The sequence below is a fragment of the Rhineura floridana genome, chromosome 4 (genome assembly GCF_030035675.1).
Source record: "Rhineura floridana isolate rRhiFlo1 chromosome 4, rRhiFlo1.hap2, whole genome shotgun sequence".
NCBI classification, from domain to species: domain Eukaryota; kingdom Metazoa; phylum Chordata; class Lepidosauria; order Squamata; family Rhineuridae; genus Rhineura; species Rhineura floridana.
Window position 1 is genome coordinate 20,767,243 of NC_084483.1, and position 22,390 is coordinate 20,789,632.

Genomic DNA, 22,390 nt, shown 5'->3' on the forward strand with positions numbered 1-22,390 from the left:
CTCTCCATTTATCCTCGCAACAACCATGTGGGGTAGGTTACGCTGAGAGACTGACTGGCCCCAAGGTCACCCAGGGAGCTTCATGGCTGAGTCAGGATTTGAACTCTGGTGTCCCAGGTCTAGTCCATACTCGAACCACTACACCACACTGACACTGGCTCTTTATCCCCCCTCGCTCCTGACAGGAAATGCTACTGAGCTAGCTACTCTGGCTCCAGAAAACTCAGCAGGTATTGCTCATACAGTTTTGAAACTTCTATCCACTGCTGGCCCCAGAGGGCAGCCAGGTCAGGCCCTGGCAGAGGGCCCCTGCGGCCCACAGAGGCCCCTGAAGGGCCCCTCCTTAAGGTGGGAGGGTAGCACTCCAGGTCTGCAGATTGGAGAGAGAGAGCTGCCAGCCCCCCCTACAAACCACGCAGGCCCGTGATGCCTGTCCACATGCCCCACCTACCTCTCCTATTATAGTGAATGCTGTGTGCACTTTTCACACATACCTGCCATCAACCAAGATGGTGGTGAAGGCTTCCCTAAGGGGCTAACACCCCTGCTACCATCTTGGTTGATGGCAGGCATGTGTGCATGCAGCATAGCGCGCATGCATGCCATTAACCAAGATGGCGCCAGGGGCATCAGCCCCTTAGAGAAGCCCCTTCTGCCATCTTGGTTGATGGCAGTCGTGTGCATGCAGCGTGCATGGCATTCATGTTGAGGCGACAGGAGTGGTAGGTGTGGCGTGTGGGCTAGCACTGCGGACTTGGGGCAGGCTGGTGCCCAAGGTGCCCACATGCATGAGGACTAGAACCTTGATTTGATTCTTGCATATGAAAGTCAAGATTCTCAACCTGCTGAATTGGAAAACTTACACAGGAAAACAAACAGAGATGAAATTAAACAGAACCACCACCAAGACAATTCCCCCGCCCCTCTACACACAAATAAACCCCACCCCAGAAATGGCCATGGGAGATATCATTTGGGAAAGAAAGCCTAATGCTTTCAAAGCAGGAGAGCTGGCAAGGGGAGCCAGTCAAGCTGGTATTTAAAAACGGGCCAGGTATTAACGGTACTGACTTTGAAAGAAACCCAGCAGGCTAGAGAGGAGAGTGGCGCCCATGCAACAGAAGCCATCATAGTGGAGTCAGCCTCTGTTTTCTAGAGATGGGCAAAAGGGGTTCAGGAAGTAAAGATCAAGCTGAAGAACCTCCCTTCCCTCTCTCACTCTCGCACAAATACAGAGGCAGGGACGTCTGCCTTTCACATGAGTAAGCAGCTTTAAGGAAACACTTCACAGGGCAGGCCCCACGCCTCCTCCTGCACACAGACCCTGCTCTCAGGTTGAGTGACAGCTGGGCCTGTCATCATCCCCAGGAAACTCAATACACATGCACCACCACCACCACCACTTGAAGCAGGGCTCTCCTGGTCGGGACAAAACACAATAGCAGGTTGGAAGTCCCTTTCTGGTAACAAAGTTCAGGCACAAGGCTTGGAATGGCCAGGAGGGACAAACCTCTGGGTGGGTTAAAAAAAAGGGGGGGGGACACAGCTCATGGGGAACTGCTCAATTTGGCTTACTCATCACATGAACATAAGAAGGGACCCGCTAGATCAGACCAAAAGCCCATCTAGTCCAGCTTCCTGTTCTCACAGTGGCCAACCATGGGAAGTTCGCAAGCAGGACCTGAATGCAAGAGCACTCTCCCCTCCAGCAACTGGGATTCAGAAGCAGGCTGGCTCTGACCACGGAGGCAGAGCACAGCCATCACGGCTAGTCCTCAGTGAGAGCCTCCTCCTCCTCCACAAATGTGCTTAATCCTCTTTTAAAGCCAAGTTAGTGGCCATCACTGCCTCCTCTGGGAGTGAGGTCCATAGTTGTTTCTACTTATTTAATTTATCACTCACTTTATAAAATAAAAAAGTCTCAAAACAACTTGACAAAATAAAATGCAATACATAAAAACCCATTTCAAACAAAGAAAAAAATTAAACCGTTGACAATACAAAAATCCATAAAATGCTCATTCAGCAATATGATAATGATCATGTGCTGTGTGAAGGAGGGCTTCCTTTTGGCTGTTCATTCACATGCCCAGTGTAGAGGTCATTTCACCTAACAGGGTGGGGGAGAGTCACTTGTTTGTTTGCTTTTTGTTTTAAAAGGAAGAAAGTTTTCAAAAGGTTAGCGGAAAAGGTCTTGGAGGAGAGAGGCAGCAGCTGCTTGCATGTGGCATTCCTGGAGAGTGGAGCTGTGAACATGAGCTGGGCTGCTCTGAATCACCTCACAGCTTTTCTAAACACCCTCTGTCCACATCACCAGGCCAAGCAATCAAGTGCACCTGCCGAGCCTTAGTGATCACTGCTGCCTTAAGCCACAAAATGGTGGGGAAAATGTGTGTGTGCACATGGATAATTGACCCTTGACATCTGACCCCTTGCTCGCCTTCTCTAAATGGTTTCGCCCCTCCCCAATGATATACAAAAGCGGTGCCAGCACACCTGCTCCAACTATCCATACTTTCCCAATGTTCTGAGCCCTGGAAAATCAGTTTCTTAACCAGTGGTTTAGCGCGGGTACACCAAAGACTCAGACCGTGAGAGGTAAGGGGTGGGACTTGGAAACAAAAGGGGGATGCCTGGCAGGTAAGGGGGCAGAGTTTGGTAGCATAGGGCTGGAGACAGAAGACACAGGAACACAGCAATCTGCCATGCACCGTCAGACCATTGGTTCATCTAGCTCAGTGTTATCTACACTGATTGGCAGCATCTCTCCAGGGTTCCAGGCAGGAGTCTCACCCAGCCAAACCTGGAGAAGCCACTGGGGATTAAACGTGGGACCTTCTGCACGCAAAGCAGACACTCTACCACTGAGCATGCTCTACCCCTGTCTGGTTACAGAAGGTGCAGATCCCTGGTACCTCCATTCAAAAATATGTCAGGCAAGCAACTTCTGGTGGGAACCGCCTCCCCTTGAGATCTTGGGGAACCACCCTCCAGCAGATAAAGGGCTAGAGATGGACCAATAACCTGACTCAGTATAAGGCAGATTCAGATATTCACATGTTGCATCCAAACTAACAGAATGAATACCCTGGAGTGCTTCTAATTATTTAAAAAGCAAATTAAAACTTCACCACACTTTTTTGTGTGTGACTCTATGACGAGCAGAAAGTACTCTCAATGATTTGGAAGCAAGATTTCCCTGTAACTCCAACAACATGGTGCCCTCCAGATGTTGCTGGACTCCAGCTCCTATGACTGCTGACCACTGACCATGCTAGCTTGAGCCGATGAGAGTTCGAGTCCACAACATCTGGAGGGCCACAGGCTCCCCACCCTTGTGAGATGAAGAGGAGGGAACCTTCAGGCAATGGCCCTTGGGATGAGAATCAGGACATTGCAAGCAGGTCCTGATTTTCATCTGTGAAGTTTTGGAGGGGATAGAGGTATTCCTCCCCCTCCCCTCACCTTCCCTTTTCCTATAAGGCAGCTGTATTATGGAGTCAACAGAAGAAGACAAGCCCCTTCTCAGCTCTGTGTCAAGTTCCCACCCTCCCCCACTTTGTCCCATAGAATTCAGTGGAAGCAAAGCAGTCCCTACCTGCATAGCCACACTCCTTCCATTTTCAATTTAACCACACACCCGGGGGGGGGGGTGATTAGAGGCAATGCTTGTGCACATCAAAACAGAAGCCTTTTATGCGCATGGCATCATGCGGTACATTTTGCATCTCTTAGTTGGTTCCCAACATTCTCTGGCTCCATCTGCACTATACAGTTAACCCAGTGTCATGTCACTTTAAACAGCCATGGCTTCCCTTGAAGAATCCTTGGAACTGTAGTTTAAGGGGGTGCTGAGAATACTTAGGAGACCCCTATTCCCCTCAGAGAGCTACAATTCCCAGAGTACCCTGGGAAGAGGGGCTGATTGTTAAATCACTCTGGGAATTGTAGCTCTGAGAGGGGAATGGGGGGCTCCTAACAACTCTCAGCTCCCTTCACAAACTACAGTTCACAGGATTCTCTGAAGGAAGCCATGACTGTTGAAAGTACCATGAGAATGCTTGAACTGCATAGTGCAGCTGGAGCATGAGAATGTTGGGAACCAACTAAGAGATGCAAAATGCCCATCGTGAAGACAAGACCCTATTCATGTAGACTGAAAACAGATGGGAGGGTGGGTTCATTGGTACGGCTGACTCCACCCCAACCAATGCAAGTCCTCACGTGTTGCATGCACAGAGGGCTCTCTCCACTGCAGACCTTCACATGAGGGCGCAAAGGAAAGCATTAGGTAAAGTGAGGCAAATTGCCTCAAGTGGCACATGCTGGGGGTGCCAGGGTAGGAACTCCCTACCATTTCCCTCGCTCCCCATGATCCTAAACTAGCCTGCCGCCCCGAGGCAGTGCAGGGGGGACTCTTATTGCCAGCGGTGAAGTAAGATTCAACATGCAATGAAGAATTCTTATTGTTATGCTTTGTAATGCCATTTTGTTTTTATGATTTGCTTTTACCTGTAGATCACCACTTAGATATTCTCTCTTGAAGCAGTTTATAAATTCTTAAAATAAAGAAGATATAATAAAGTGGATTGTGGAATGTGAGAGCCCCATCTTCTCCTTTCCCCCAGGCAGCAAAATGCCTGGAGCCACCCCTAGAGGAAAGACCCACACAATCCCATCCCCCCTCTCCATGCATTCACCAGGAGCCACAGGAAGCTGCCTTACACCAAGTCAAACCCTGGCTCCATCAAGCCCAGCAATACCTACACTGACTGGCAGCTGCTCTCCAGGTTTATAGACAGGGGTCTCTCCCAGCCCTACCTGGAGATGCTGCTGGAGACTGAACTTGGCACCTTCTGCATGCAAGGCAGATGCTCTGCCACTGAGCTACGGGTCTATGGTCCACAAGGTTCTTTGTTTGAAGGTTCGAACACATAGTGACCCAGATGGAAAATAAAAGTCTGCTTCCACATAGATCCATCCACTGTTCCTTCTGCTTCTTGATCACTCTAGAATGCACCACAACTATACGTGTGTGTGCATCTGGACACACACACACACACACACGATGAAAGAACATCTGCTGTGAACTGTACCACTTGCGTTTGCATGGTCCACAATGACTGGGTGGTGCATTTTCAAAGGCAATTTTACAAACACACACATGCACACACCCCTCTTCCTTCTTTCCTATAATTAAACTTGACTCCCTGCCATTCTGTTCTCTGCAGCCCTGGAAATGGGTTCAGACTTTCTGCATGCATTCACCAACCCTAGGAATGTAGCAAAACTTTCTCAGCCAGAAAGAAAAGAACACTGTGGAGCTTTCCATCGAGATAAGAAACCCCAGGGACAAAACACTCAGCCTCATCTCCCAAATGAACACACTCCTCTTGCGCCTTTCCATTGGCTATGTGGCAGGAGTCGGGGGTGGGGGAGAGAGTAATCTTCATATTATTACATGTACACTTCTTAAAGAAAATTATGAGAAAAGGCCATCCTGATAGGAAAAGTAGAAACTTAGCAGTCTTGCAAACAGCTCCAATTTTACAAGAAGAAGAAGAAGAAGAAAATTCTACATGCACAGCTGCCAATACATACCTATATCGGTCATTTGCATCATGCTGACAGGCTAGGAAAGGGGGAGGCAAAAAAGGACCAACACTCTTCCTCATTACAGAAGGTTCCTATCTGTTCACCCAAGAAGATTCTCTCTCGCCATAGGCAAAGGTCTATTTATAGAACAGTACTGCTTGCTTGCTGAAACTATGCATGCCAGTCTGTAACTAAATAGGCTCAACTTGCAACACTCATCTATAATGGGGGGAGGTGGGAATAGATGAACCTTTGAAAATCGTCTGATTAAAAAAGGGCCACAAAGCTGTGTACTTATTTTTAGTAAATAAGCAATTGCTAAAATAAAGTCTGGTGACTTCTTCCCAGCATGAGTTTTCTCCCCCCCCCCTCAAGATTTTTGTCCAGAGTCTCTGAATTTTGACAAGCCACCTGCTGCACTGCTCTGGTAGATCACAGTTTTTATGAGGCTCGTTTTATAGAGGGAGGAAGGGGTGTAAACAAGGCTCTCAAAGGGAGAAAGATATCCCCCCCCAACACACACAAATATATGACAAGGATCATTGTACAATTAAAAGCTCCACGTGTGTAACTGAGAAGCTCCATCCCTTGGGAAACTCAGTCCAGCCGGCGGATCTGCATCACCCAAGGGAACAACACTTGCTGTCACCTTCTGTATTTAATGCCCAACGTGGCACAGTATTTGCCTTGCTGGATAAAACCTGGAGCTGGCTTTTTTATTATTATTAATCATGATAATGGTAATGATGAAATCTCAGAGCGATCAGCGTTTCCCAAAAAGATAAAGAACAGAGTGATGGATTTTCTGCCTCCAGATTCCTGCTCAGTCAGGAAATAGATTTAGGTGGCCCTAGGGCAGCCTTCAACCATCCAATGCCCTCCAGATGTTGTTGGACTCCAATCTCCCAGCAGCCAGCATGGCCAATGGTTGGAGTGATAGGAGTTGGAGTCCAACACTGGGAGGGCACGAGATTGGAGAAGGCTGCCTTAAGGCATTATACCTGACAGATTTATCCTCCATGAATCTGTCTAGCCAGAATGACTGTGTGGAACCTCCATATTCAGAAACAGTCCACCTCTGAACAGCAATTGCTGGGGAGCAACAGTGAGGGAGGTCTGTTGCCTTCCCACCCTGCTGGTGCGCTTCCCAACTGTGTCCGGTTTGCCATTGTGGGAAACCAGGTGCTGGGCTAGACTGGCTTACCTTGGTCATATACAACTAAGGCAGAGGTCTATAAAATTACACAAGGTGTACAGAAAGTGGACAAAGACAAGTTTTTCTCCCTCTCTCATAACACTAGAACTCGTGGACATACAACGAAGCTAAATGTTGAAAGATTCAGGACAGGCAAAAGAAAGTTCTTCACACAGTGCATAGTTAAAATTATGGAATTTGCTCCTACAAGAATGGGATTCAGTCCCAAGGGCCATGAGCTGATGGCTGGTGGCACCAGAAGCAAAAGTGGGTAGAGCAACAAATTTAAGTTTTACCTTTGTACAGTAGGTTTGTTTTACATGTACTCTCTCACACACCCATCCGCCATCCAAGCAAGCAACTGGCATGATCAGAGTTCAAGGGCACATTTCAGCCACACCAAAACACTCTGGGAAGGTGCAAAGTAGGGCTGATGAAGGGCATGATCTGAAGAAAGTCCCAAGGGCCAGAACAAAAGGTGAGGAGGGCCACATACAGGCTCCGGGCCTGAAAATCTCCACACCCCGGCTTAGCAGGATATTAATACAGATCCCATCTTACGGCAGAATGTCAGACAAGATGGTCAGAACTCTGTCCTTTTCATTTAAACACCAAACAGTTGCAATCAAATGCGTGTAACATGATAATGCCAGTCTCAAATGCTAGGTTTTGGAAAGTGCAAGACTGTTGCTCGTTTCTACTTCCATCAACTGGAATACCAGAAGTCCTTTTCGATTCCCTTCTAAAATATTACCTCTCTCAGGTTTTAGATCCTGGAACAAAACCTTCCATGTGACAGTATCCCGCTGCCAACTCCACTAACGCCTGGTAACTGGAACTCATAACTAGATAATGAACTTGTAAGAAGATGCTAATGAAAGATTAGGAAGACACCATATTTAAAGAGATTAATGGTTGTGTCCAAACACTTTTGACAAAGCCGGCCGGGTGAAAAGGGACCAGGCCAGAAATCCCAACAAGAAGAAAAGCTGTTGCATACACCACGTGGAATACCTTCTCTTCATCTTCGAGGAGGGAGCACTTTTATTCCAAGGGGACATACAGGGCACCCTCCAATCACAAGGTCCATTTAAGAGCCATGTTGAGGCTGTCCCTCAACAACCAGCAATTCAGGGTAGACTGTTTCTCATCATGGAGGCTCCATTCACGGCTAAAACATTCAGGATCTGGTTTTGAAGAAAGGGTGGATTGGATCCAACTCTGGGGGCCCTAGATGGAACTGTTACCCCAGCAAAGATATCCTCTCAGGTAGCTTCTCCACCCACTTCTCAGTCCACTCCCAATGCACACCAAGCCATCCCCTGGGTTCTCCTTATTTATTTTATTTATTATTTTATTTAAATGCAGCCCTTCCTCCCAGCAGGAGCCCTTCGAGAGTGAAGCCCCCTGATGGCCAGGTGAGCACTCCTCCACTGGTGCAGCATCCCATCCTAGGACTGCATCATCTTCACTCCTGGGAGACTGGAGGTGAAGGGGGGAGATGCCCCTGGGGCTGGTTGACTATGATAGTGGGTTCTTCAGTGTCTCCAGTGCACCAGAAGCTTCTCTAGAAGGTCCATCCAAAGCATCTTTTTTGGATGAGATTCCCAATGTCATGGTCAGGCTGGACAATGACACCACTACACCATACTGCCTTACTTGAATCATTTTAGTTGCCCTTCTCTAGTTCTATAAGATTCTTTTTGGAGATGGTGTGACCAGAACCACATCCTTTTATCCCTTAAGTGTGATTCGTATAACCTACCTGTTTTTTTTCAAATCCTTCCGTGAAACATAATCAAATTAGTTTTGATTATGTTGCTTAGCCTTTGAACATGTGTTTTCTACCCTCAAAGAACTATCACAGGACTCCCATGTATAAATAAGTTGCCCACAACCCCAACAACTGCAGTCTTATGCACAAAAACAAAAAATGTCACCACAATCCCAAAATACAGTCTTTGCCCTCCAAATGTTTTGGACTCCCATCAGCTTCAGCACGGCCGTTTTGTACTCCCATCAGCAATAGAGCTGGGGCTGGTAGAGTTGGAGTCCAAGACACCTGGAGGGTGCCAAGTTGGCAAAGGCTGCCACAATGCAACAGGTGCAATCAGAACAGAGGAGGAGGAGGAAGTCTGAAAGCTGGAAAACTTTCTTTATAACAAATGAAACTAAGATGTCTGGATATGATCCAGCTGTTTACTGGTGATGCAAATGGGTGTAGAAATAATTGTCTTGAAGGAATTAATTCTCCACCCCCACCCCATACAAGCATCTTTTTCTTTTTTATCAAATCAGACTCCAGAACAGGCTGCTCCTCCCTCATTCCCACTGGCCAAAAAACAAAAACAAAAATCTTGAGAAAGCCAGATGCAAAATACAATCACTAGGAATTTTAGATTTTAATCTCATTAATCAACAGGCATTAAGGACTGAAAGCCAGAACCACTCCGAGAACAGGAAAGAAACAGCAAAGAAATTGCACATTGTGGGTTGTACCTGTTGAGAGACTCCATTCATCATATTGTCAGAAGATGACAGTAGCCACTGGTGAGACCTCCTTGCACAAAACCTCTTATATTTTCTTCTACAGTCCACTCTGGACTTCTGGAATGTGAGGTCAACATCCACCCATCACTGGAAAATATAAGACCCTAAGAAGAGCCTGGCCAAAGGCCCATCAGGTCCAGCATCCCGTTGTCATGGTAGCCAACCGGATGCCCCAGTGGGAAGCCCATAAGCAGGACCGGAGCACACAGCATTCTACATTTATGGAGAGAAAAATTGTTTTCCATAAATGACACTACCATCATTGCACAACCTCCATCATCTCATAGACAAAAACAGGAGCATATCCCAATTCTTCTACCACGAATCACATTAAAAACTCCTCCCCTTGACGCAGTTATACTGAAGGGATGTGGGGATCAGGACTCCCAGTCAGGAATGACTTTTTCAGATTTTACTTTGAGCACAGCCTTCCCCAATCTTGCTGCTCTCCAGATGTTGGAGTACAACTCCTATCAGCCTCAACCAGCACAGCAATGCTCCCATCAGCTCCAGCATCATAGAGCTGTGCTGGCTGGGGCTGATGTAGTCCAAAACCTCTGGTGAACATCAGGTTGGGGGAAGGCTGCTGTAGAGACTTCAGGAACATCAGCAACTCATGCTAACAACAAAAAATTAACAAGGTATCCCCAAAAGGCAAAGAGAGAAAGGTTTTCCAGAGATAGGGGCCAGAAAATGAGTCCTCTCCTTGGTAAATAGGGAGAGTTGGAACCATCTCTAACACATACGGGTCAAACTGCTCATTGTCGGCTTCCAACCTGAGCAAGGCCTGCAGCCCGCACAGCTATCAGGCAGGAGAGGAAGAAGAAGCAGGTTAAGGGTAGAGCCTTTGTGTATCCACAGGGTCCAGCAGACATGATTACACAGCCACGAGAGTGGCTGTATACTATAGTCAGCATGGATTTTTCGCATTCCGCAATGTTAAATTGAAAATACCCCCATGCCATTCTGATCCTTCCCATAAGCTCATTTCAACACAAAACCTTACAAAATTTATAGTCCTGAACTCAGAAACACTTGCTTAACAACCCTCTAAATTTTCATGGTGATACACAAAACAATCAGAGAAAATTGAGAGTTCAAACTATAAAAAGATAGAGAGAAAAAACCAGACCCCTTTTGGACTTTTTTCTCTGAGAGTTCTCATAATCTGTTGAAATTCATTAAAAATCAGCCATGTTCACAGAATACTTGTAATCCTATTACTGACCTTGCCCCATACTCTGACCTTCATCTTTTGCAGTTTAAAAGTTTAAAAAATGCCTGGTTGATTTCTAATTAATTTAAGAAATTTTGGCTTGAACTCAATGATAATGTCGGGCATGCTCAGTAAGAACCAACTGTCTGTAGTGTTTGTAGTTTTTATTGTTATTGTTTTTAGCCAATGGCCATTACAATATAAATAATAATATGAAATACAGTAAAACATGTTTAAAAACATTTGTAGAACATTGGATTTCAATGTTGTGTGGATAAAACCCTGGGCTTTCAAAGGCTGATAAAAGTAGTGACAGGAGTAGTAAAATTTGCTACATTTGTTTAAATTGGGAGTGTACTCAGTGGTCCCCCCTTTGCTGTTGATGCTAATATGTATCGAGAAGGCCATTCTGATCTTCGCTGTGGCTAATGCGAACAGGGAAGAACCAACTGTCAGTATTCTAAAAGCCAGAGTCACAGCTGCTGGGTTTGGCTAATCAGGGGGCCACACCCACACCAGACTTTGATTTCACTTTAGACAGTCATGGCTTCCCTCAGAGGATCCTGGAAAGTGTAGTTTGTGAAGGCTGCTGAAGGGAGACTCCTACTCCCCTGACAGAGCTCCAGTGGCCAGAGTAGTTAACAGTCAGCCACTCTGATTCAAGCTCTGTGAGGGAAACAGGGTGTCTCCTAGCAACTCACAGCACCCTTCACTAACTATACTTCCCAGGATTCTTTGAGAGACGCCATGACTGCCTAAAGTGATATAACAGTCTCATGTGGATGTGGCCAGGGACAGCTTTGGTTTAAATTTGGGTGGGAGGCTACATGTGCCTGCTGTAGAATAAAAGGTTGGGAGAAACACTGAAAAGCAATGATACTGTTCACAATGATTTCCTTTCAAAAAGGAAAGGGGCTTCCCCTCAGCCCAGTGCCCATCCACCCAATCTCCTCCCCCTCCCCTCCCTGCCCTCCTCCTCCCTCCCTCCCCCCCAGGTCAATTTCACCTATCCTAAGCATGATTGCACAGGAGTAAATCCCACTGAACTCAAAAAGCATGCAAATGATCAAACCTGCCCTCCCCTCCTCCCTCTTGCCCCTTCTTTCTCCCTTCCTTCACCCCTCCCTTCCCCTCCCCATCCCCTTCCCCATCCTCCCCTTCCCCCTCCGCCCCTCCTCCCCCATGGTCAGGTTTACCTATCCTAGGACTCCGACCTGGGGACCATGGTTCAAATCCCACACAGCAATGAAGCGCACTGGGTGACCTTGGGCCAGTCACTGCCTCTCAGCCTCAGAGGAAGGCAATGGTTAACCACCTCTGAATACCGCTTACCATGAAAACCCTATTCATAGGGTCACCATAAGTCGGAATCAACTTGACAGCAGTCCATTTCATTTTCAAGCATGATTGCACAGTAAATCCCATTGAACTCAATAAGTATGCAAATGATCAAACCTGTCCTCCCCACTCTTCCCTCCCATCACTTCCCTTTTCTCCCTTCCCTCCCCTTCCTTTACCCCTCCCCCTCCCTTTCCAAGCCCCTCCTTCCCCCTCCCACTCCTTATACCTTCCCTGCAAATTAGTCAGACAGAGACTTTAAGCTTCAAAATAAGAAATAACTACTTTATTCTGGAAGTACATGCTTGATAGGAAAGAGTCCTATATCTAGCTAACTAGCTAAGCTAGAGCTGCAAACACAGCTCTTGCCCACATGCTTGCCCACATGCTTTGGAGGAGAGGGAGAGACAAAGGAATATGTCTGCTCCCCTCTCAAGAGAAAGAAGCAGCAAGAAGGAGGGAAGGAACTGTGATCAACATCCTTTGCATATCAGCCTAGCAGGAAGGAAGAGACAGCAGGAGATCAAAGGACAGGTATAGCCTAGCAACCAAGAGGTCTCCTCTCTAGCTACCCTTTTTAACCCCATGCAGCAACCCACAAGTTGGAGTTGAACCACATATATTCCAACACCTTCTGCTCCCCTCTCCCCTTCTTCCAACTACTCTTCCCTCCCCCACGTCCTGCCCCATGGTCAGTTTTACCTATCCTAGCCATGATTGCACAGGAGTAAATCCCACTGAACTCAATAAGCATGCAAATGATTAAACCAGCCTTTCCACTCCTTCCCCTCTCCTCTCCTCTCCCTTCCTCCTCACTTCTTCCTCTCCTCCCCTCTTCCTTCTTCCTTCTCCCATGTCCACTCCAGGCTTCCCTCCCCATGGCCAGTTTTACCTATCTTAAGCATGATTGCACGGGAGTAAATCCCATTGAACTCAATAAACATGCAAATGATCAAACCTACCCTCCTTCTCCCCCTCCAGCCTGCTCCTCTCCCCCTCCTCCCCTTCCCATCCCCTGTGGTCAGTTTCACCTATGCTAAGCATGATTGCAGGGGAGTCAATTCCACTAAACTCAATAAGCATGCAAATGATCAATCCATTCTCAGAAAACTTGCACAGGTCTTACCACCCAGACTAAAAAGCAGTGAAATTCACTAATAGGCAAAAACCCTTGCGGTTTAAGAATGTACCTATAGCCAACAGATATTTCTATCAAACTTTGAAAAGCAGGGAAATTGGGCAGCTCTAGTGAATGTACCAGGGGAGCAGGAGACCTGACCTCCTCCTCCTGAGATATTGTACTGCCCTACAAATTTGTCAAAATGCAAATACAATTTGGGTTAATGTTTCACAGTCCAATCCACTTCCTGTGTAGCTTGGAATAATTTGGTAACATGTGCATTCACTATAGCTGCCCAATTTCCCTGCTTTTTAAAGTTTGATCTGTTTGCTACAGGTACATTCTTAAATCGCAAGGTTTTTTGTCTATTAGTGAATAACAACCATAGGTGGCATGCTCACAAGGGTGCCAAAGTGTGACCATCCACGCTCTCCTTCCAGGAAAGATTCTCTAATACAAGGTCACATTGACGCAGCATAATTAGATTTCTCCTTCGCTCCACTCAAAGCTACTAATGTTGATGTTTTGCATAGGCATCTGGTTGGCCACTGTGAGAACAAGATGCTGGACTAGATGGGTCATTGGCCAGATCCAGTAGCCTGGCTCTTCTTCATGTTCTTATCTCTCTGCAACTACAAGGATGTTGGGAGTTTCCTTCCTTCTGATGCTTTAAGAATGTATAAGACATCTCTGAGATATTTCCCCAGCCGAATCAAAACTCTTCTGTCTTTTGTGTTAAGGTAAAATGTAGTGATGATCTAGGGAAGCGAGAGGAACACCTCCCCCCTCTCAGGACATTTCATTAGTCTTAACTCTTGGAGCACCTTTCAAAATTGGAGAGGAAACCCCAATTTTGTGCCCAATGTCTTTGTAGGACAACCAGGTGGTCATAACAGGGTCAATGATACACCACAAGCAACATTAACTGATTTCTGACCTGCCCCAGAGAACACACTCAAAATGGTTCCCCAAAGGCTCTAGAAGCTACAGCCTGGTCACAGAACTAACCTCTGCCATGAAATACCACCCAGGTCTCTGACTGGCTGACTCCTTCTCATTTCACCACCTAATGCATTATGTCATTCAGAGAAAGGGAAAACACAACAGCGAAGCTTAGAAGTGTATCCTGTCCGAGTAAGTATCCTGTGTGTGCTGCGTTGTTTTTACACACACAAATGTTATATCATATACATACAAATATTACATGCACATATACAAATACTTTTATTGATTGGCTTTCTTACCTACCATTCACTGTAAATGTCTCAGGGCGGATTACAGGCCAGCAGTAGAAAACATAGTTATAAAAGCCAGATAAAATCATTACAATTATAAAATGCATAAAACCGTTCCAAGTATAATATAATGTAATCCAGGGATCCCCAAACTACCCCCCAACCACAAACCACTTGAAAATTGCTGAGGGTTTTGGTGGACCACAATGATTTCTGCCTGTTGCAGCAACTGTAATACACTGTGCTAGATGCTGTATGATATTTAATTGTATCTTTATTGCTTCTTTTAGTACTTCTATTGTATTTTATTGTACTGCAATCTGCATTCCACTGAATATATATTATAAAATACAAATTGAGAAAAATTACACATCAGTATGGATATTTAATGCACACACGCCACAGACCACCTGACTGATGCTCATGGAGGGCTGGGGCCCACACTCAGACCACAGTTTGGGAACCCTTGATACAATATTATAATATATACCGTACATATATTACACGCACAGTTTTCTTGTAGCAGGAACTTGAAACAAAAGAAAAAAGGGAATATTCAAGAATAACCAGTCAGAGAACACAGAGAAGAAAATTTGGTTCAGGGGTTTTCCTAGTTGGGGAAAAGGCATGACTACTGAGAGAGGAAGAACTCAAGCCCTAGAGAGTTATTTTTTCTAAAAGAAAAGCATGAAGACTCATTGCTTCCCTTAAAGCCCATCTAAACTTCGCTTGCCCTAAATTTGGCATCACCAGGAAACCTGGATTCTTCTTGCCCTGCCTTGGACAGGCTAATGAGTGGCCTTGGGGATTTGGGGACAGGGGAAGTGGATTCTAAGAAAACTGCTCAAATTTGGCTCAGCTTCAAAGCGATGTTGCAAGGAGCACAGGTCAACAGACACAAATTTGCAAGCAATACATAGATGCAAATTTAGATGATCAATGTGAGAGAAGGGAAGCCAACCAAGTTCCCATCCAAATAATCCAAGATAAAATTCTTCAATAAATTTGCACCCACCCCAGATCACCCACATCATTGTTAATTCCTCAACAAATTCTGCTCCAAATTGATTCAATTATCCCAATGCATTATCCCCAAATCATCTCAAGATAAAATGTCGTATTCAATGCTAGTCCTACCTAGAGTAGACTCCCTGAAGTTCCTAGACATAACTCTAGGTTCATTGGGTCTACTCTGAGTAGGACTTCATTGAATACAACTCATGGTCATCTTAGATTGTTTTGTTCCCACCCAAATTAATACCCAACTCAATAACCAGGATGTGATTTCCCCTAAATTCATCAGCCACCCAGAAGCACATGGGGCACTCAGAAAAAGATTCAGGGCCATACCCCCTTGGGTCCGCACTTATCAACCCCACCACTACCAGCACCACCATATAATATAAAGCTAGTTTAAGTAGATAAGAACACCTATGGCTTTATGCACATCAATTCTATGACAAAATGAAACATGCTAGATACTTTCCCCAGGTTCTGAATGTTTTCCGACTAATGGGAAGAGAAGGGGTGGGGTGGTGAGTCATGATTTCAGAAGTGGCTAGGGGAAACAGAAGAAGAAAGTAAGCCAGATTCATGAGCACTAGCCTTAAACAAGGCCAGGATTCTTGAAGCCTCTGTCAAGGGAGTGTGCTGTGGGTCCAGAAGACACCTTATGGAAGGCCATCCAGATTAGAATTTCTCCCAGTTCCCACTATGAGGCTTCAACTCCCACCTCCTGTTCCTTCCCCTTCCAGGGCTGCCAAGACATTTTTGCAACCTCGGCAAAGAGCAACATGATTCCCCCCCCCCCCACAAAAAAAATTCCATGTGTAGAAGCTGAATGGACTGGAAGTTGAAACTTTCTTCAATACTGGCAAAGGGTGGAGTGGTCATGTATCCTATTTCACAGAGAACCTTCCTCTCTTTGACAGGCTGTCGGGTTCAAATCCAGTTGTGAGATAGGAATAGAAGAAGCTGCTGCCTTACCATCGGTCCATCTAGCTCAGTACTGCCTACACTGACTGGCAGCAGCTCTCCAGGGTTTCAGGCAGGAGTGTCTCCCAACCCTACCTGGAGATGCTGGGGACTGAACCCAGGACCTTCCACATGCAAAGCAGATGCTCTACTGCTGAGCCAGAGCCCATCCCCAAAAGAACCATAAAAAGGGAGAGAAAGCTTGAAGTTGCCCATCAACATTTAGGCACGCAGCTCACAGCCTTCTTCACTACAGTAAGATGCATTTCTGTTTAAATGACACAGTCATTCACTGTAAATTTGCAGCTATACATAGAAATCAGCAAGTTCAACTTTTATGCAAATTGGCATCCTTTTTTTTTTGGTGATGCAGTTCATATTTTTATTTTTTGCAATGGGCCTTGCAAGGGGATGGACATTGTCCCCCATACCTGTCCTGAAGGCAGTAAACTTAAATTTTAAGCTTAAATTTAATTTTAATTTTAAACTTAATTGTATTGTAATTTTTATTTTTTAAGTTGTATTCTAATTTTGTTTTTAAAATGTTTTATAATCTACACTTGCTTGTATTTTAATTGTGGTTTTATCTTGTTGTACACCGCCCTGAGAGCTTGTTGCTATAGGGCGGTTTAAAAATGTAATTAAATAAATAAATAAATAAAATAAACTACCTTAGAAGACTCAGAACAGACTGTGTGGCCACACAGATGCAGAGGAAGAGGAGAGGGAGGATGAAGGATCGACTGCCTGAGGTGGCCACCTCACTCTGCCTAATGCAGGTGTGGGGAACCTTTCACCCTCCAGATGTTGCTGAACTGCAGCTCTCATCATCCCTGGCCATTGGCCATGCTTGGTGAGGCTGATGGCAGCTGTAGTAGTCCAACAACAGATGGAGAGTCAAAGGTGCCGACACCTGGCCTGATGGGAAGGAGGGAGGTTAGGAGGGCCAGCCCTTCCATGCTCAGCCTAATACAGTGAGTTGCCAAGAACTGCTCCTGTCAGAGCACCGTTCTGACTCCCCTCCTTTCTCCCCACTTGAGCCCTTGGCCCAGGGAGCCCTGTGTAGGCCTACACCAAGGGTGCTGTGTCTCAATGCCTGCCCTTTTGCCCTTGCGCTTTTTGGAGTCAAAAGGCTGCTTATGATTTATTTTATTTTCTTACATTTATATCATTTATGAGTGGTTAAAAAGCGGATAAGAGAAAAATCCTTTGAAATGTGGTGTTGGAGGAGAGTTTTGTGCATACCATGGACTGTGAAAAAGACAAATAATTGGGTGTTAGAACAAACTAAAGCATAACTATCACTAGAAGCTAAAATGAGAAGACTTGATTCACTAAATAAGACAATAATGCTGGGGAAAACAGAAGGGAGTAGAAAAAGAGGAAGGCCAAAAAGGAGATGGATTGACCTGAACTTACAAGATCTGAACAGGGTGATTCATGACAGATGCTACTGGAGGTCGCTGATTTGTAAAAGGTAAAGGTAAAGGTGTCCCCGCACTTGTAGTGCGAGTCGTTTCCGACTCTGACGGTGACGTCTTGCGACGTTTACTAGGCAGACCATACATATGGGGTGGGATTGCCAGTTCCTTCCCTGGCCTTTCTTTACCCCCCAGCGCTGATTCATAGGGTTGCCGTAAGTCGAAATCGACTAGGCATCTAACAACAACAACGATGCCTAAAAATGAGGCACTGTGCAGAACATGCTCAATGACAAGCCCTGCCTAAAAACAAAAATACTGTAGTCCAAGCTGGTGCCCTCCTGGAGTTTTGGACTCCAACTCCCATCAGCCCCAGCCAGCACAACTGTATGATGCTAAGGATGATGGAAGTTGGAGTCCAACACTCCAGGAGGTGGGCACCAGCTGATATAGTGGTTGCATTTGTAGCAAAAAGTGATCACCATGCAGGCTGAGTGCCAGGCTTCCAGGTGCCCATTACTCCCTTTTCCCAACAGGAAGGGAATTGGGTAGAACCAAAGAGGGGATAAATGGCCACACCAGCAGAACCACGACCCCCAAAGTCAGAAATTGAACCAGAATACAATTCTAATCTGGCTAGTAGAACTCTACCTGGGCTGGCAGCCTTACCTTCCCCACGTCTGTCCTCCATGCTCAGCCACTGGCAATTACCAAGGAACCAAGCATCCCTTGTTTGTCAAGAACTCCCAGGATAGATCATTGTGAAGAACATGCTGCTCAAGTCCTTTTGGAAACTCTTCCCAGCCATGCTTACATTAGGAACATAGAAAGCTGCCTTAGTCACACACCACTGGTCCATCGAGCTCAGTATTGCCTACACTGACTGGCACCAAAACATCTGGAGGGCATCAGGCTAATCTGCCTGGCTTGCAGTGGCTCCCCAAGGCTTCGGACAGAAATTTTTCCAAGACCTACCTGGAGATGCTGGAGGTTGAACCTGGAACCTTTTGCACTCAAGGCAGCTGCTCTGAGCAACTGAGCTACGACCCTTCCTCTAATTCAGGGGTAGCCAACCTGGTGCCCTCCAGATACTGTTAGAGTCCAACTCCCATCATATGTTAGCTGGAACTGATGGGAGTTGTAGTCCAATAACATCTGGAGGGCACCAGGTTGGCAAAGACTTGCATAGTATGTTCCCTACTAGCATGCTGAAGGGGAAGGATCCATTTCTTAATATCGAAAAGCATCCCTGACATGTGATGAGGTGATATTACTTTCGTTGCTATATTACTTTGCATTTTCTGCCCTGTTGGCAAAGCGAGCGTTTAGAATTCTGAAGGACAGAGGAGGAAAAGGCATTCAATCCTACGTTCTTCCATCTTCACACTTTTCCTGCCTGATCCCCCCACAACGAAAACATAATCCTATGACTTGTCTGGAGATATGGCTTGGGAAAGAGTTACTATGAGAACCATTAGGATTCTACAGAATCAGCCTCAGAGAGATTCTAGGGCAGGAAGAGGGTGGAAACACAAAGACAGAACGAGAGTCTCTCTCTCTCTCTCTCTCTCTCTCTCCTCTCTCTCTCTCAATTACCAAAGTCTCAAAAGGAAAAAGCAAGCAGCTGTTACGATTTTTAAAAGGAAAAAACAGCAGGAAAATATTGCTGTCTGTAGTCGTGCTAGAAAAAGGGGAGGGGGAAGAGTCTTCCTCTCATCTCTGAAGCAAAGCTGGCTTTGGTTCAGTGAGCTGCAACCAAGGCTCCTTTGGATTCTAACTCCAGCCTCAGAAAAAGCAATTTGAGAGGCAACCTTAGCCAAGGGCATCTGCTGCTTCCTCCCTGCCTCAGTTTACAAGCTCTCAACATGCACCATCATCGCAGTGCTGACCTTTCTTAAAGCGCTCCAAGATCACTAAAAAGTCTAACATAAGTGAAGAAGCGAGCAAACATTACCTATTATTTATGATATATACTTGAGGGTGCTACAGTGGCTCTGAAGAAGTGCTTTGCCTCATCTTTAGTGGTCATATATCCTCAGATGTCGCACCTGGCTCCAGTAATAAAGAGCTGCTGCTGCTCCTTACCAGACATGCGGGGATGGCTAAGCTTGGTATAGTGGTTAAAGGGTTGGACTAGGGCCTGGGTAGGGTTGCCATATTGCCTGGTTAGCTGGGTTTAACATGAATTCTAATCTGGCTACCTGGTGCCCACTTAGCCCATTAGGTGGCCCGGTTTCTAGCCTTTGTGGATCCTGTCAAAATGTGGAAGCAATTTTCTTCCCATTTTATGAGAAATCAGCCTATTCCCGCCTTCCATTGATCTTAGCCAATGAGGGACACCTAGGAAAATCAAGAATTTTAGTCTGCTTATCTGCTGCATATGCAGAATCTAGCAGTTTAGAAAACTGAACATGCTCACTTGATCAACACATGCAGGTCTACCCCTTATCCATAGACTTTCTGGTTGAGTCAGCAAGGAGAAACAGCCCTAATCTCAATTGCCTTTGTGTCTCAGGGTATGTGTCTTGAGTGGTAAATTATTTATTTATTAAATTTATATCCCACCCTCTATCCCAGTAGGAGCCCAAGGCGACAAACAAAAACAGTAAAAACACTCTGAAACACCCTGAAAACAGACTTTAAAATATATTAAAACAAAACATCTTTAAAAATATATTTTTTAAAAAAGGTTTTAAAAACATCTTAAAAAGCAATTCCAGCACGGACACAGACTGGGATAAGGTCTCCACTTAAAAGGCTTGTAAAGAAGAAGGTCTTCAGTAGGTGCCAAAAAGATAACAGAGATGGTGCCTGTCTAATATTTAAGGGGAGGGAATTCCAAAAGGTAGGTCCCACTACATTAAAGATCAGCTTCCTATGTTGTGCGGAATGGACCTCTTGATAAGATGGTATCTGCAGGAGGCCCTCGCCTGCAGAGTGCAGCGATCACCTAGATATATAATGTGTAAGATGATCTTTCAGGTATCCTGGTCCCAAGCTGTATAGCGCCTTGTACATCAAAGCCAGAACCTTGAACTTAGCTGGGTAGCAAATGGGCAGCCAGTGCATTTCTTTCAGCAGCAGGGTGACATGTTGGCGATTCTCTGCCCCAGTGAGCAGCCTCACCGCCACATTTTGCCCCAGCTGCAGCTTCCAGACCAACCTCAAGGGCAGCCCCACATAGAGTGCATTACAGTAATCCAGCCTGGAGGTTACCAGTGCATGGACAACAGTGGTCAGGCTGTCCTGGTCCAGAAATGGCTGCAGCTGTCTTACCAGCTGAAGCTGGTAAAAGGCACTCCTAGATATTGAGGTCACCTGGACCTCTAGCAACAAAGATGGATCTAGGAGCACTCCCAGACTACAGACCTGCTCTTTCAGAGAGCATATGACCCCATCCAAAGCAGGCAACTGCCCACTTATCCAAACTGAGGAACCACTAACCGACAGCGCCTCCATCTTGCTAGGATTCAGAGTTTATTGGTCTTCATCCAGCCCACCTCTGAGTCCAGGAACAGGCAAACGCAATGGGAGGGTCTGCCTGCCATCTTGAGGATGGAATAAAGGGGTTTGAATCCACCAAACCCTCCCTTCTCTGAACAATTACAAGATATAATAGCAAACCTCTCTGTAGAAAAGTCTGAGGTATTAGCATTTGCACTTTTCAGCCTCACCTCCCATCCTGTTAAATGGTACTTACTCCCAAGTAAAGTTTATTTATTTATTTATTATTTGATTTATATCCCGCCCTTCCTCCCAGCAGGAGTCCAGGGTGGCCAGGAGCCCAATGGAATGCAGCCTCACTCTCCCTGTTGCCCAGCAGAGCCTCTGCTCAGCAATTCAGGAAAGGCTAAAATGTATTTTTTGATACATCTCTTTCTTCAAAATGACTGGCAGGTATCTCCTCACAAAAGATCACCCTACTTCATTTCTCCCCAGGGATGGATGGGTGTGTGTTTGTGTGTGTACATATATATACACACACACATATAATATACATACATACACAGAGAGACAGACTATCATCTATCAATCTATCTATCTGTATTCAAAGTGGGGTGTGTGATGTTCCTGCTTATATTGTAAATATGGTAAGTGCTGGTTATATAGAAGATATATGGTAAGTGGAGTGAAAGAGGAGGGGGAGTACATGAGCAGTAGAATGCTGAATGATTGGCTGAGCGTTTGAATGGCTGGGAGTATAAATGGAAGAATGACAGTTGAGTCTGGGTAGAGTGGTGAATTGAGGCGGTGGCTGTGAGGTGGTGTTTGGAGGTGGTTGTTGTTGTTGTTGAGAGTGAGTCGGAGTTCTGAGGCAATTAGTAAGAAGTCAAGTACATAACAGAATATAGATGAAACCATACGCTTGTGAAACATTCCTTAAATAATCTTGTTATTTCTAATTCTTAATAAATATTTCTTGGTTAAACTAAAGCCTGATTCCTTCAGCTGGGAAACACAAACCAGGGGGGATAGCAAGTAACCAAGGCTGAACAGTTGTATCAAATGGTGGCAGCGGCGGAGGAAAAGATATTGTATCCAGTACCACAGAGAAACCCAGGGCTGTAAGCTTCAGTGCAAGAGGCTGCAGGGGGGGTTGGGAATTATCTATACCCATAGACACAAGGTATCGAGATAGCCTGGCAGAGATTAAGGCACAGTCTAAAGGTTATAAGAGATACAGAGTGTTAGGTAGTAAGGCCTAGCAGGGGGATCTTCTGAGAACTGTGCTACAGCTGTAAAGGG

General features: G+C 45.7%; 1 protein-coding gene across 2 annotated transcripts in view; it reads right to left on the minus strand.

Moving 5' to 3' along the window:
- LOC133384274 (mitotic checkpoint protein BUB3-like) overlaps nucleotides 1-5,715 on the minus strand; it is a 44,862-nt gene extending 39,147 nt beyond the window's left edge. For both annotated transcript variants that reach the window (XM_061626192.1, XM_061626193.1), the window contains exon 1: nucleotides 5,602-5,715. The gene's annotated coding sequence lies outside the window, so the exon portion shown is untranslated. The remainder of the gene's footprint in view (nucleotides 1-5,601) is intronic.
- Nucleotides 5,716-22,390: the final 16,675 nt, after the last annotated feature.